The sequence below is a fragment of the Urocitellus parryii genome, chromosome 4 (assembly GCF_045843805.1).
Source record: "Urocitellus parryii isolate mUroPar1 chromosome 4, mUroPar1.hap1, whole genome shotgun sequence".
NCBI classification, from domain to species: domain Eukaryota; kingdom Metazoa; phylum Chordata; class Mammalia; order Rodentia; family Sciuridae; genus Urocitellus; species Urocitellus parryii.
Genome location: NC_135534.1, coordinates 107,729,820 through 107,746,553, shown reverse-complemented (window position 1 = coordinate 107,746,553; position 16,734 = coordinate 107,729,820). Strand labels below are relative to the sequence as shown.

The window sequence follows — 16,734 nt, the reverse complement described above, 5'->3', positions numbered from 1 at the left end:
TGCAACCCCACTCATTTCACAGAAAAAAAGGGATGTCAACAAATTGGGCACGGGGCCCAACGTCACAAAGCCCACCCTTGCCAGAGATGGGGCTGATTCAGGCCTCCTGATCACTGACCAATTACATTGTTGTCCAGATGGAAATTCAGGTGTCACTGGCAGGACCAAAAGAAGAGTCTCTGGTCTTTTTGATGCAAAAGAACCAAAATCTGTTCTGAAGAGCTTTCCCTTCCTTTTTCTTTGCCTCCTAATTGCACCTCCCTCGAGTGTTCATTTCTGATGGGATCTGGCCCCCACTGGAAAAAGAGATGCTGTAGGTTTCCTTTCCATCCCGTTGAAAGCAAGCTCATTCCCTATTGGTCTGTTCTTGGATACCTGGACTGAGCTAGCACTCAGTTCTAGTCCAGGTCTGCCCTAACTAACCACTCAACCAACCAAGGCTAGTTTCTTTGTTTCTCCAGGCTTCCTTAACCTCATTCACAAACGATGAAATGTTAAAAGTGCTAGACCTGTCCCAACATTTCTCCAGCATGGTTCTCAAAATGCAGTCAGTCCACGGGGCCACCTGCATCAGAATCACCTAGTGAGCCAATCAATGTGAATTCCAGAGTCTTTTTCACACCCTGGATCTGACTCTATTGGGAAATTATAGGACTCACATTAACAAGTTGCTCAGGTGACTTATACTGATATTTAAGAAGCATGTTTATAAACCTAGGCACTATCTTTCAGACAAGCCTCTGGCAATTTACATTTCAGTTTTTTGATCAGTTCATGTAAAAGATGAACAAAGAAATGAGGAAAAGTAAAATGTCAAACAATCTACAAAAAAGCCAATCAGTTCTGAATGAGCCCACATGAACACACACACACACACACACACTACACACACACACACACACACACACACACGATCCTTGCTTACCCATTGCAAAAAATGTAGAAAGGGAATAGCTCCCAAGGGAATTGCAATGTATGCCCAGGAAGGATAAATCCATGGGTGAAGGTCAGTTTCTTCTACATCTAAACACCCGTCCTCCACCCTCATACATGTTCCAAACCCTGACCCAGCAAAGGTTAACAAACTTCTAAAGTCAAGGCATCCTTAAAAGAAACTAGAGTGCAGATGAAAGAGATCTTTAATAAAGAATGGAAACTGAGTGACTCATTCTGTATTTCTCCAAGAGAATGTTGATTACTGCTATCAAATGAATCAACCCTTGGATTAGAGAGTGGAGTTTGATTAGAAGATTGCTAGTGCCTTCATCTGAGGGACTCTTTAGAGGGCTTCTTGGGTCTTTCAGAACCTCAGCCTCTCCATGACTGTGGCTCTGACAAATGTAGTTTGTGACATGGGCACAGAGCAGCAGAAACCAACTAGGAAGGCCAGCAGGTGCGGCATCCGTCCAAGCGGTCAGATTTGCTGGAAACTGACAGCCCCACCCTGCCAGAAATGGGGGAGGTAACAAGTTCAAAGCTTTGGACTAAAGAACAGATTAAGGAAACTAAAACTGCTAAAATAGACAAAGGGTAATCATAGCACCCAGTCTTTTCTCTGGTTATTTTTCTTAAATTAAAATCAATTAGCCAAAGTAAACAATTCTGTCCTCAAATTTCTTTTTCCCACATTTAGCTTTCCTCCAAAAAGGGCAAACTTTGGATTAAAAGCTGGAAACCATTTCACAAGTTTACAGAAGTTGGCCAACAATGACATTATGCTAAACAATTCCATATGTCCATATGGGGAGGAAGCTGGAAATGGAGCACATCCCACTGCCAGACCTCTTCCTAAATACATGCAGAATGACCACGTATCCAGCAGAGCCTGTGCCCCAAGCCCGAGAGGGCATTTCATTCTAGTCACAAACAGACACTTCCCCAAACTGGGCCAAGCAGAGAAACCACTTCCTGCCCACATTGCTGACTCGGGCTCCAGCCCCACTTCTCTTTTCTTTGTCCCAGTTCAGGGTAAGTTGGGGACAGAGAAGGCATGGAAGGAGGAGAGAAAGGGCAGCAGCAAGCTACAAGAAGCCATGGAGGTTTGGTGATGCTTCTTTCTTATATTTAACTGACTCGCTATGGAACGGTAATGATGTAGCTTGGCTTCGGTGTACCCCAGGGTATCAGACCAATCACACGGGACCAGATTATTCCAAGAGGCGTGAATTCGTTTATTTTCACCTTAGTTAAAAAGACATTATACTAAAGCAGCCTTCAGATGAAGAGATAATGTGCCATGAAACCAAACTAACAAGGAAGGGGCTGGGGTGTGAGAATGCCAGGAACCGCTGAGTGGAGGCGGAGGGCAGGGCGGTCACAAGGGCAGCGCATCCAAGGCCTTCTGCTCCTCCGGCCTCTCCTGGGCCGGGGTTGGGGGGGGCTTGACCTCCAGTGGAAAGAGCCGTGGACAGGACAGACAAGTGGCTCTTGTCTCCATTGGGTCCCAACCTCATTGTGACCTTGGGCAAGTTATTCTTCTGTCTGGAGTAGTCTCCTCAACTGTAAAATGAAAGGGTCCAACTAGAGAGCTCACCAGCTCTTGTCCAGCTCTAAAGCCCTGTGCTTGGTCTGCTCAGCTGGAGGAAGTATGGCTTGGTTTAATCAGCCCCTGCTCTGCGGAGAAGATGACGGCGGTCAGGTCAGCAGAATCGAATGGTGGGGAACAGATGAGGGGACCGAACTTGGGGAGAGGAGCAGCGGACCCAAGGCAGAGATGTTTTATTTTAGAGGTGTTTCATTTTATTTATTTAGGGACATTTTACTTTATTTATTTTAGGATTCTGTTTTTAGGGGAGGAAATCTGGAAATACCGGGAAGGTGCAAACTCTCTGGGACACCCAGGCCTGAAAACGGAATCTCAGGGGACTGTGAAATCAGAAGAGACCAGGACAGCCCGAGCCAGAGAGCTAGGGTCTGTCGGAAGCAGAGAAGGACCAGAGCAGGGCAGTGGCCGAGAGCTCTCCACATGTCACAGGCCCTGGAAATGACTCTGGTGTGCACACGTGCACAGGGGCATATACAGACATTGACTGAGCACGAGAGGCCTCTCTCCTCTCCTCATTTTTGATTGAAAGTGTCCCTGGAAGAAACTGAGCCAGCCCCATTTTTATCTCCTGGATGTCTGTGGTGTTGATAAAAGAAGGGCAGGCAGGAGCCAGCCTAGGCCACTTCCAAAACACACGCTCCCTTGCCTCATGGGGTTCAATGGGGGTCACACAACCACTGCCATTGCTGTCACAGCCCAAGACTTCTCCAGGGACTGTGGCCTGGTTGGGGGAGGGCGGGGGCTGTCTTCACTGCAGAGCCCTGCTCTTTGTCACTTAGCCTGCTGCTCCCACCCGGGCTTCCCAGAGAACAAGTTAGAGGTGTTCTGATGGCAGCAGCAGATCCCGGGCCACCTGAAGCAGAGGAAGCCTGCCCTCTCATCCTTGCTTCTTTATTTAGACAGCTGCTGCCCCCTTTTGGGCAAAATCCTCTCCCTGGTGCCTGGCAGAGTCTCCTTCTTCACACCCACATGGAGGAGGCAATGGGCAGGAGGATGCCTTGGCCACTCACATGTCCCTGAGCAACTCCTCTGCATTCTCAGGGACTCATCTTTTTCAGCTGTAAAATGGGTGCAGTGCCTGCTTATTGATATGATGTGAGGGTCAACAGAGACGGGGATGGAAGAGCCTTAGAGGCTGTAGAAATTGCAGAGTACATCCAGAGGATGAGCATGGGTCAGACTCATTTGGACTCTGTCACTTACTAGATGTGTCATTTCAGTTCTTTCAGCCTCTGTCCGCTCATCTATAAAGTGGGATAATAATAGTCCCCAACCCTAGAGCTTCACAGGGACAGTGCCTGTGAGTGCTGACGGGCCTGGTTCCAAAAGTATTTGCTGCAGGATGGCAATGGTGATAGGGCGTTGGTGCACTAGACAATGATGGTTATGTCAACAAGGGCCTCTGGGGAGATCTTAGCCCATGATGAGTTGTAGGTGTGTCTGGAGGTGGGCAAGCTTGTTCTCTGTGCAATACTGACTGTGCACCAGTACCCACTCTCCCACCATCACTCAATCTTTGGTAGTGTTTTTGCTTTTTTGCAGTAGAGGGGATTGAACCCAGGAGTTCTCTACCACTGAGCTACATCCCCAGTCCTCTCCATTTTCAGATAGGGTCTTGCTAAGTTGCCCAGGCTGGCCAGAAACTTGCCATCCTCTTGCCTCAGCCTCCTGAGTAGCTGGGGCTACAGGCGTGCCCCCACCACGTCCAGCCCTCTGCTGTTGTTTCTCAGGTGCCCTGGAGCATGCACACAGCTGTGTCAATACCACAGCTTCCCTGTGGTATTGTCTGGCTTTAAAGACCCACATGAAGACCTTCCCAAGCCTCACACTGCCTCATGCTTTGGAAATTTCTAGGGGGAAAAAAAATAAAGTCCAGCTTGAAAACACTGGAGAGGAGCTTATTCCTCACTATATGGTTCTCTTCTGGGAGAGTGGATTAAATGGCCTGCTCAAGCTCTTCATGATTCTCTCCCAGACACACTGTGCCCTCTCTGATCAGCTTTTAGATCTTTTCTCTCACTATATTTTTTACTTCCCCCTCTCTCTTGCCTCCAGCCTCTGCCCTGGCCACCCCATCCGGCCAGCAGCTTTCGACTCCTTTACAAGCCATGGCATCCACAGGCCCTGTTTCCGCTGCTGCTCGGGCCCCATGGAGCCTCCCACTCTCTGTTGTCATTTAGTTAACTCTGTAATTGTGTTACTTAACTCTGGAAAGCTTCAGGAGGTTACAGCTGGAATGAGAAAACACTACACAGAATAAGGTTGTACTGAGCACTCCTGGAAGCCTTCATTCCAAGGCAATTGCCTCTGGAGAGCCCCTGTATACTGAAAGAACTTACAGAATCCCAAGCAAGGTCCGGCCCAGGGCTGTGAAAACAGGGCTGGCATTATCCGCAGACAGGAAGGAGCTTTGAGTCCAGCAAGCATGGCTTTCCTGGGAGGGAGAAGGCACCCTGGGCTCTGGTGGAGCATTTGGAGAGAGGGTGATAGGGAATTGTTGAACTGGTGGGAACCTCCAGGAAGCATCGTGTCATGGAGTCTGCCCTCGCATGTGGGATCTCCATATTGGCAGTGGCTGCCTGCAGGGCCCACTGCCCACTCTTTGCTACCCCTCATACTTATCTACAGTTCTATTTTCTTCATGTGAAAATCCAACCATCAACTCCACCTACCCATCAAGGTCCATTTAGAGTTTGCCTTCTCCAAAAAAGGTTTCCCTATCATCTTCCCAGGAACGAGTCCTGCCACTTCTTGGTGGCTAGAGGGGGTAAGCCGTGGCCTGTACCACCCCTGAGGCATGAGGAGTCAACTGCCTTGTGTTAGAACAGGGGATCTAGGCTCATTCTCCAACTCTGCCACTTACAAGTTGTATGACCTTAACTTCTCTGTGCCTCAGTTTCTTCCCCAATAAAGTAGGGACAATATTCCTATCCTCAGGAAGCCTCAATGGGAATTAAATACAAAGTCTAAGCTCAGCACAGAATAACTCTCAATAAATATTAGCTCTTACAATTATTGCTATTGTTGACATTTGGTGCATATTTTATCTCCCCATTAGAGTATACATTTCTTTTTAATTATTATTTGGTTTTTAGTTGTAGAAGGACACCGTATCTTTATTTATTTTTAGGTAGTCCTGAGGATTGAACCCAGTGACTCACACACGCAAGGCAAGTGCTCTACCACTGAGCTACAGCCCCCACCTGATTTTCTTGAAGCACGGACTGAGTCTTTTAAAAACTCAACACAAAGAGCTGAGGCCCAGAGAAGTTGGTAACTTGCTCAAGTGCACACAGCTAGGACGTGGAGAAAGATGACTTCTGACCCAAAGGAACAGACTGGGCCCTTTGCTCTCTTATTGCTGCACTAATCAAGGTGACGTTCCCCAAGTGAGCTCACAATAAGTCCCTATGGAACAAACACCATAGAATAAGGAGTGGAACCCTCTAAACAAAGCCTGCTCTGAGCCCCATCTTGCTGGCTGCAGAAACAGGCCCATGTGTGACAAGTGGCTGCATGGTATGCAGGGGGCATTTTTGTCAGGAAGCTGGAATGGTAGAAGCAAATTCTTGTCACTTTCAGGACATGGTCAGCACCAAGTCCTCATCCTCCAGTCTAAGGGAGACGTGAAGCCCTGGATTCCCCACTAGGGTGCGCCCTTCTCCCCTTGCCCTGTCCACAGCTCAGTTCCCTCTAATACCTTGGACAGCGCCAGGCAGGCTGCCCAAAGCCCCACACTCCTGCAGTCCGGTGCAAGGTGGCTGTCAGCAGAGGGGTGTTAATTACACTCTAGGAAGAAAGGGAGATGACAGCCTCAGCCTGAGCCAGAGGCCAGCAGAAGGACCAGCTTCCACGGAGCTGCTTCCAACTTCTCCCCAGCCCTGTTCCTCTTTTGTTGCCCAGTTGAGCAGATGCATCGCAGCTCATTTGAAATTAGATGATCTGCTCACTTCTTGTCTTTTGATCGATTTATCTGCTGTGAGCCTGTCTCTCTTCCCTTCCTGCCCCTACCTATGAAGATAGTCAGGGAGCTTGGTGTGACTCATGGGGGTCACTGAGCTGTGAGGCAGTGGGATCTGCAGGAGCTGGGGAAGCTCACTCCCACTCCTGGCTCCTCGTGCATTGGCAGGAGCCGTCATGTAGACTTCATAATAACATGCCTCGGGAGTATGCACATCTGCCCTCCTGCCACATGAGTCAGCCTGTCTGCCCACTCTATCCACCGTGGGTGGGACCAAGGAGAAACTCATAGGGTCACACAGGGCCTGTAAAAATGTTTGATGTCCTTGTCTACAGGGAGAGAGGATGACGGCCCCACCACTCTCCCTGCTTTCAGAACCAGGATATGGGGACAAGGATAAGAGAATAGCAAATGGCATGCATTTCGTCACCTGTGCCAACACACACACGCACACCACACAGTTAACCCAGCCTGCACCCCCGCAAACTCCCAAAGAAGGCCTACTTCCTGTGCAGAGCAGGGCCCAATCAGAGTCTCTGCAACCACTGTGAGCTCAGGTTTGTAGGATTTATCCATGCTCCCTGGGCTGAGCCTCTCCTTGGTGATGCTCCAGGAGGCAGAGGCACAGAGGAGCATTAGCATTCCTGGGGAAGTGGCAATGTCATTCATAGGTCCACGTGCACCCTGGTGCTATTTCTTGAGGTGACAGACTATTCTCAGGGTTGGATGAATTTCTTTAAAGTTAAATTAAAATCCCCATCAAATATTTAGTTGGCTCAGCACAAGGCTATGTTATTGGCCTGTGAGGGCAGATTTTAGCCAAGATTCAGAGCTAAGGACAGAAGGAGTTGGCAAGTCATTCACGGGTAAAGTTGTGGGGCACAGAGGTCCACGCTGGGTCAGAAGACCAAGCAGACATTGTTCATCTTTGATCTCTTGCCACAGGCATTCACTGACCTGTGGGGTCAGAGAGATGCCCTTTTAAATCCCAGATCTGCTATTCACCTGCTGAGCACACTGTGTGAAACCTGAGTTTCAGTCTCCTCGTCTCTAAAATGGGTCAAATAACGTCTACTTCTTGTCACCAGTGGGAAGGTTTCCTCCCAGGACCTGTGCGAACAGCTCAGGTGTTAAATCCCCACTTTCCCTGCAGCCAGGGGGCTCTTTTGAAAAGCTAAAGCAGAACAAGTCATCTCCCCTACATCACTGTCTATTATGGTTTGGATGTGAGGTGTCCCCCAAAAAGCTCATTATTACAACGCAAGAAGGTTTAGAGGAAAAATGAGTGGGTTATGAGAGTCTTAACATAATCTTAATCCCCTTGATGGGGATTAACTGAGTGGTAACTGAAGGCGGGTAGGGTGAGGCTGGAGGAGGTAGATCACTGGGGATATGCCTTTGGGGTATACACTTTGTATCTGGTGAGTGGATTCTCTCTCTCTCTCTCTGCTTCCTGATCATCATGTGAGCTGCTTCCTTCCGCCACACTCTTCTGCCATGGTTTTCTGCCTCACCTGGAGGAATGGAGCCAGCTGTCTATGGATTGAGGCCTGTGAAACCATGAGCCCCCAAATAAACTTTCCCCCTTTACAGTTGTTCTATCAGGTCTTTTAGTCACAGTAGAGTAAAAGCTAACTAAAACGCTGTCTTCATTTCTTTCATGCCATGATGCTTCTGGCGATCCAATGACATCTGGGTGAAGCCTCTTCATTAAAAATGTTTTTAAATGATTACAGAGAAATATGGTTATCAAAATATTTTATAGTCTTTGTGATACGGTGACCTGTGCATTTTTATGTCCCAAGAACTTTTAGAGGTGGTTTTTATAGCAACACTATATTGCTATCAGTGACAAAGTCAAAGATATGGCTGATGCTATGAAGGTTTATAGCTAACGACCATCATTTGAAAGAAATAATATGTTTGTTTGAATTTAGAAAAAATAGAGATGTCAATTTTTCCCTTCTAAATTTATGGACTTTCTTACTGCTATCCTCAGATCTTTGTGGGGGTGGGCTGTGGACCCAGGAAAACAATCCATAGATACTTTTATCAATACCTAGTTTATTGGTGATAAAATCCTAACTCTTCACCTTGGACTTGCATTGACTGATCCAGCAGCATCCTGTGGCTACGCTAGCTGGCCACACTGACTTTTGTCCTGCCTAAATCCACTTTCCCCTGAGGATATTTGCATCTGCTCTTTCCTTTCCAAAAATGCTCTGTCCTAGCTGCAGTCCCGCTCTGCCTCCCATCTGCTTTATCCACCAGATCTCTCCTGAGTCTACAGCAATGCCTGGCACATGGTAGGCATTAAATAAATATTTGTTGAACTGGAAAAATCAAATGAATGAATGGATGAATCCAAAAAAGAGAAGCTCAATTAATGTGATTCTCTCACCTTGACTCTCAACTCAGGGAACAACTTTAGAGTAGTGTTTTGAGTAGGAGCATACACAGGAGGGCCAGCTCAGCTACTTATCAGCCATGTGGCCACAGGAAAATTACTTCACTTCTCTGTTCCTTGGTTTCCTCATCTGGAAAATGGGGGTAAGTGATACTATATATGTCATAAACATGTTGTAAAGGTTAAGTGAATGGGTACATGAACAGCACTTAGGACAGTGCCTGGAACACAAGAAACACTAGAGGAGTGTCATCTAGTACAGTTTGATTGCAACTTTGAAAAAGTTGTTGTTGTAGAAAATTCAATGTAGGTTTTGAAGAGATTGCAAAAAAGTCACATGGTTGGACAATCAATATGTATTATATATGTCACACAGGGTTGACGTAGTTGGGATGTGAAACAGAACCAAGAGTGGGCCTTGGCATTTTCCACACCTGCTATGAAGCCCCAGGAGGCTCAGGCTGGGCTGGCTTCCTCACCACACTACCACCAGGCCACTGTTGTCACACCTGATCTTCTGAAGGTGACCACCAACTTACACATCACATTAAGAAAGGAAACAGAATCCTGTCTGAGGTTTCAGGGTGATATGCTCATTTGTAATCCAAATGCCCACTTTACTGATGCAAACTTCAGCCTGCCTTGCAATGGGGTCACCAACAGGCCAGGTGCTCAGACACACTGAATTTCAACCCTGAGTCCACCCTCTTCTACTTGTCTCCCCTCTCTGCCGGCCACAAAAAATGCTGGCTATGTTCTGGAAGCAGCATGGGACAGAACACTGAGCAAGCTCACTGGCCCACGTGGAGTTCACACTTGCAGCCCTGTCTTCATGCAGGGGCTTGCACTGAGTTGGCCTGGCTAGCCCTCCACCTGTCAAAGGTGATGGTTTCTGGGCCTGTTAAGGACCTGCATAAAGCAAGCTCAGGCAGCTGTTTGGGGCCGCTGCAGGAATATGGTGGTACCACCAGCTCACCATGCTATCTTTCATTTTCCTTCTCACTTGTCAGCCCTGTAATTAGAAATGGTGTGATTCACAGGCCTGTTATCAGGACTGTTTATGTCGGGTGAAATAAAGTAGCACCAATTGCTGGGAGCATTGCTAACAGCCATAGAGAACCTCCAGAAGCCTCCTCCAGGGCCCCCTCTTTTCTCTCAGCCAACAAGAAGCCCCCTCCAACTTCTTCCCCACTCCAGCTCTGCCCCAGAGACCAGCCCCTGAGCTGTCCAGCCGCACCAGGAGGCAAGCAATGATCTGACCAATTAGAGCACCGAGTGGGTATCATCTAGCCCGTTTCTCATTTCTTATTCATAGGCGTGCAAGCTCAAACACTGCGAAGGGCAGCGGGGCATTTTCCCAAGGATCCCTGCAGTCTTGTGAGAAAGAGAGCAAGAGACATTGTGGGAAACCTTTGGCCACCCTTTCTGGAAGCTAAGGTCTGCTTGGTCTACTTCAGAGAGATGCTTTGCCTGTTGACATGGCTCACGTGCCCGTCAGTAACAACATCTCCAGAGTTATTTTCCCCAGATTGTACTTGAGCCCCACAACCATCTCTAAGGTCAGCCGTGGCTTATTTAGAGCAGAGCGGAATGAGGCCTGGCAAAGCTATGTGATGTTGAATTTGGGATAATGGCCACCTTTGGAAGGAGGGAGGGCAGAGTGGGGTGGGACAAGGGCGTCTTCAGGTGCTGGACAGTGGTTACAAGGCGTGTCCCCTTGTCATAGTTCCTCAAGCTGACTTACGTTTGTGCACTTTCCTGTGTGTGTATTTCAATATAAAAATGGGTTTTAAAATGCAAGGTGATTTCCCAAGTAGAAGAGAGAATGGCCACTGTCAGGCCTGACTTCAAACGCCTGCTGGCTCTCTGGGGTAGAAAGCCCGGAAGGTTCTACGGGGGCAGCAGCAGTGGCAGTTATCTCTCACAAACAAGAAAGTTTAGTGCAGGCCCAGCGCGTCTCCTGGGTATTGTGCTTTCACGCCTGGTGTGGCTTCTAATGGGAGAAGGAGTGAGAGGAACATCCAGACATTTTAACTGGGTTTGCATTTGCATTCACATGGAGAACACTCCAGATTTCTCTTCTGGGCCAAACTGCTGAGCAGGCTGTGAAACTCCCTGAAGAGCCAATCTGCCTCCTGGGAACACCAGGCAAAGCCCCAGGGAGGGGAGGGAGCCACAGTCACCCTCCAGACCCCAGAGGGGCCTTAGGACTCAGGGGAGAAGGGGCCCAGTTCATCTCAGATTCAATGGAGATGGATGCTCATAGTGTTTTGTGTGGACAACCTCTTAGTATCAGACAGTAGGCCAAAGAGCCTTCAGGGGCCCTGGGTCTAAGCTGTCCCTGGCTAGCTGTGTGATCTTGAGCAAATTACTGAGCCCTGAACTTGTTTTCTCATCAGTAAAGTATAAATGGTACCAGTTTCTAGTTCCTGGGTTGTTGTGAGGATCACATGTGCTAATGCACAGGGCCTCGCACAGACTAAGTGCTTAATAAGTGTTTGCTGTGATTATTTCCATGCTGGTTTTGATCCTGGCACTCTGTTTCCATCCTCTGTTCATCCCTTGAGTGCCAGAGACCTGGACTCTGCTTCAGGCAGCACTGTCCTGCCTGGCGGGGTTCTCTAAGGCTAAACCCAGCCCTGGGTTGCTCCTTCTGACCCCCACTTTACCGTCAGCCACATGGACAGCTGTTGGCACACCTGCAGCACTCACTGATCCCTACCCTCTGTTTTGATCTCCAGCCTGTGTATCATGGAGTGCCACCCCCTGGCAGCCAGCCAGGCCTCTGGTCCACTGTCCTGCTGCCATCCAGGACACAGCAGGGCTGCTCAGGGTGCCTCCTGGATTGGGCAAGGATCTGCCCGGCACCAGTCAACAGCATCTTTCTGAGCAGTCCAAATCCACTGACCCAGCTACATGCTGCCATCTCAAAGGATCTGAGCCTTCCCTTTGTTGCCTAAATAGCAAATATAGACACAGCTGGGGACAGGAGATTGTCCTAAACCAAGGGAGCCTATCTGAGGACTACAGAAGATAAGGGATAATTCCACAGTTCTGAGAAGGATGGGCCACAGCAGGGTTTGGGGATGGCTGCTGCGATGGCTGCCAACATGCCACTGGCACGACCAAGCCAGTCTGGCTCTTGCATTCATGGATGGTGGGATGTCAGGTGCCCCCAACAAGCTACAGGACAGCACAGAAAACAGTCTGTGAATTAGCCTCCCAGAGTATAGAGTGATTCTGGCCAGGAATCCCAAGCCAGCTAGGCCAAGCCATGGCAACAGGCAAGCTGAACACCACCAGACCTTCTGGTGAAGGACGGGGGACAGAGGGCAGTGGCACACTTGGGATTCTGTGAAGCAGGACTATTACTCACAGAAAGGTGAGGGATGAGCGGGGTCTGCCTGCTGGGGCAGGACAGGGATCCTAGGTACCTCGAGTAGGTAAACACAGCCTGTGTTCAGGGCAGTACCGCACAAGAACCAGAACACACTGTGGACCCATCTGAATTCAGATTCTGTCACTTCTCAGCCTCGTGACCTAGGATAAATTGCTTCATCTTGAGCTTTGCTTTTCTGATTTTAAATTGAGCACAATAATACTTTAGGGTTGTGTTTAAAGATTGAATGAGATGATATCTGTAAAGCCGTGATTGGCACTATATTCAACCCACAGCATCGTGCCTGTTGCGATCTATAGAGCAATTTTCAGCCAAGGGATAGGCAAAAAGTCACACTGAGAGGCATAAGGGGTTGAGCATAGCACATGGCAGTAATGGGTGGATTCAAGTCCAGATGGGTCCTGACACCGGTTCCATGATGTGTGGGCTTTTGATTCCCCTGACCTCCAACACCATACCCAAGAAAATAAAGACAGCAAGTTTTATGGAGTCGGTTTATTCAACAGGCAGTTGGAGTGTAAATGTGTATGTGGAAGGAGCTGAACAGATACCCGATTAGGCCAACCACAGCCTAACGTGTGAAGAGGGGAATCACTGTGACTCTGAAAACAAAACAGGAGACTGTCCCTGGCACCCCCACGGGGAGAGGAAGGAGGACATGGTTACCCACACGCTTCTTTCTCAAGCTCCTGTGGCTCTGGGAAGTGGGGTGGGGGTTGAGCATGCCGTGGGTGAGCTGGAGGCCCAGCTGCAAGGAGCTGAAAGAGGCAGAGCCAGGAGGGGGAGGCGGGACAGCAGGAGGAATGCACAGGCCCCATGGATTCCGTGGGAGGGTGGGCTCAGCAAAACAAGCTTTGCCTTCAGCCCCAACCTGCTGGAGGCATCGGCAGAGTGGGATCGCTGCTGCACTTTCCCTGCTACTTGTCAAAGGCATTGTCTGGAAACCAACAGATGGTTCTCGGCACTGGGTGGGCTGTCTAGGCTCTAAGTTCCTGGGGGTCTGGGGCTATCATGGCTAGTTCTCTCCCACATGTCTTCAGAGCACCCACACACCCACTCTTCCATACATATATCCATCCACCCATCCATTCATCCATCTGTATATTCACCCACCCATTCACCTATCCATCTTTCCATTCATACATCTATATATTTGAACATTCATATAGTCATCCACTCATCCATCTGTCAATCCATTCATCTATCCATCCCATAATTTTAAGTGCTATTGTATGCTGGCACCTGTTCCAGATGCTACAAGTATAGGGATGAACAAGATGGGTATAATTCCTGATCTCAAAGAATTTACATTCTAGTGAGAGGAGACAGACGATGAACAAATAGTCCTGTAATGAGCAAGATGATTTTACGTGGTAATAATTTCTTGGAAGACAATAAAATAGGGTAATGCAGCAGAATGCGATGGGCAGAGGGAATGGATTCTGTGGCGTGGTAGAGAAAAAACATTTCTTGGGGAAGGTAACATTGGGTTTTGACCTAGATAATGAGATGGAAATAACAGACTGGTGCTGTGGGGAATCAAGCATGTGTTAGAAGGAAGAGTGAATATAAAGGCCATGTGCTCAATTAACCATGCTACGTCCAAGGAACAAACAAGGCCAGTAGTGACGAAGCTTCAGGAGTGAGTGGCAAGTGATGGGAGATGCAGGGCCTGGTGGAATGGCTCCTGATGAGCGATTCCAGACTGAAGGGATACAGGTGAAGCTAAGGCATGACCTGGGGGAAATGGTTGTGCTTACTTAACGGGTGAGCAAATGGTAGCCCAGGAAGATTCAGATAGTTATTTAACATTCAGGGACAGACCCTGACTTCTAACTCAAGTCACTTCCCTCTAGGCCCAAGACAAATAGTGGACTTGCCACCGCAGTCCCCAACTCAATACCTAACAGTAGGAGGCCCAGACACTAGCACCCCCTGGAAGGGATTTTTGCTCCCCTACCTGCAAAGGGCAAGAAGGATGGCGACAGGAACAGCACAGCAGGTTGCCACTATGGCATATAACCTTGGAAAGCTGCTGTGCTTCCTTATCACAGGATCAAGACTGGGTGACAGAAAGCCAGGACTTTGTGTTGGAGAGTCTGGATGAGGCATGGCAACAAAAAATTGACACAGGACAACCTAGGAGAGGGAAGGCCCTGCACCTGGGTGAGCACGTCACATGGAAGCAGGCACGTGTGTGCCTGTGTCTGGGGACCAATGGTGGAGCTAAGCTCCAGGCCAGGAGAGGAGATGCCAGCAAAGTCTCAGGAGCCAAGGATAGGAGACAGGTAACAGTCGCTGAGAGTTCACAAAGTGCTGGACACTAAGGATATTAGATTTCATCTCTTTCTCACAACAACCCAATACTATCATTTCCATTTTGGGGATGAGGACATCGCAGGTCAGAAAAGTTAGGTGACTTGACAAGTTGACACTCTCATTACTCACAAAGAAAGGATGGATCTGTACAGGGTGGCCAGCAGGGAGGGAAGGCGGGGTGAGCACAGTCCTCCCATTTCACCAACACCTGAGTGGACAACTCCGGGGTGCAGCTGGGGGCCAGCTCTGCCCTCTCACCCACTTACTGACTTACTGTACCCACGTCATCTACTCCTCATCTCTTTCACCTAAAGCTACTCTTTTCCCCGTGTACCTTGGGTGACTTCCTTACCCATCTGGAATCCAAAACAGAGACCAGGAGTGAGTCTGGAGTCTTCCCCCCCTTCCTCCCTTGCCTGCTCTCTCCTCAGTCAATATCCAAGCCCCATCCATCCACCTCTGAAATGCCTGTTTAACCCATTACAGCTCTTACTGCCACGATCATCATTCAAGCTCCTGTGAGTTACTCAATAGTCCCTGAACTGGTCTCTTTGCTTCCAGTTCTTTCCCATTCTGTCCATCTACTAAATTGCACTGGGCACCAGGGGTTCTCAAACTCCAGCCACATGTGGTCCAGTTGTTCTCAAACTTGAGCATGGATCAGAATCACCTGGAGGGCTTGTTAATTGCAAACTGCTGGGCCACACCCCAAATTTCTCATTCTCTAGGCCTGGATGGGACCCCAGATTTGGGGTTTCTGACAAATCTTATGTGATGCTCATGCTGCTGGTTCAAAGGCCACTTTGAGAACACAATCAAATCATGTCACCCCCTGCTTACAACACTCCATGACTCCTTCCACTGTTTTCAGAATGTGTTCCAACTCCTCACCATGGTCTACCATGGTCTTCACAAGCTGGGCTGGACTTGTCTCTCAGCATCTTAAGCCACTGACATCCCTCCAACCTATGAAATGGCCACATTCCTTAATCCTGTCCTGTACACATAGTTTCTTTTGCCTGCAATTCTTTCTGTCCTATTGTTTGTCAAATTCCTACTTGTCCATCAAGGTCCAACTTGACTTGAAGACATCACTGTGCATTAGAATAACCATGGACTTTGATGTTAAGTGAGCATGGTTTTTTAAAATTCCAGACCGATAACTTGTTAGCTGTGTGATGTGAGTTAGCCTTTCTGGTAAGCCAAAATTAACTTCAGCGTCATCATTATAAAATGCAAATAATAATATTTATCTTATAAGGTTATTGCATGGAGAGGAAATGGTGCATAATAAGTGCCTAATAGGTAGTGTGTGTTCAATAAGCAGTTTTCATTACCTTTTTTCTTCTCTAAAGCCTTGCCTGGCTCCCTCCAGAATAACCTCCTTTCTTCTCTGTCCTCCTATAGACTGTTGTACATGATTTCACTTTGCATATTTCTCATGCTATAGTCTCATATTATGTTTATACTCTGAGCTTCATTCCCAGTAGAACTGGGGCTATTTTATGAATAATAAACACTGACTCTCCCAGCAGACTTTTAGGCACATGGGTTGGCAAGTTGGACGTATCTTTGCAGAAAGAAAATCTCCCACAGGTGGATAGAACCCCACACCAGAACACAGGCTTGGTGAGCAGAGGGGTGGCTGGTTTCAGTCCACATTCACCCCTTGGAAAACAGACAATTTGTACTTGGAGGTCCTGTATACACAGAATGTGGCCTCTTGAAAAGGGGGAACTGTGTCTAATTTAACTGAAACCACAACCAATATTGAATCAGTGCATTTAGGGGCAGGAAATATTGGCCAAGGACAGGAAATATATCAACAGGACCAACAGAGTCCTAGCCCCAGGCTCAGAAACAGAATACTTAACTTTGGGGAGTGCAAGAACCAGGCTTAGCAACTTTGGAAACTTGAGTTTTGAGAGTAACCCTAAAACTGGATGGTGGAAGAGAGAGTCTTCTGGAGAACAAGGCAGAGGCTATGTCCCTGCTTGTTAAACCAGAGGTCTTAAAAGTACACAAGATCTCAGACTAGAGCCTGGTGCATGGTAGAGGCTGCAAGTGACATCCTCACCTCTGCTGTAGAGGTGGGAACTGGG

The 16,734-nt window shown here is 48.3% G+C and overlaps 1 protein-coding gene across 4 annotated transcripts in view; it reads right to left on the bottom strand.

Annotated features, from left to right (window-relative positions):
- The window catches only part of Grik4 (glutamate ionotropic receptor kainate type subunit 4), a 281,673-nt gene that overhangs the window by 37,075 nt on the left and 227,864 nt on the right, over positions 1-16,734 (bottom strand). The window lies entirely within an intron of this gene.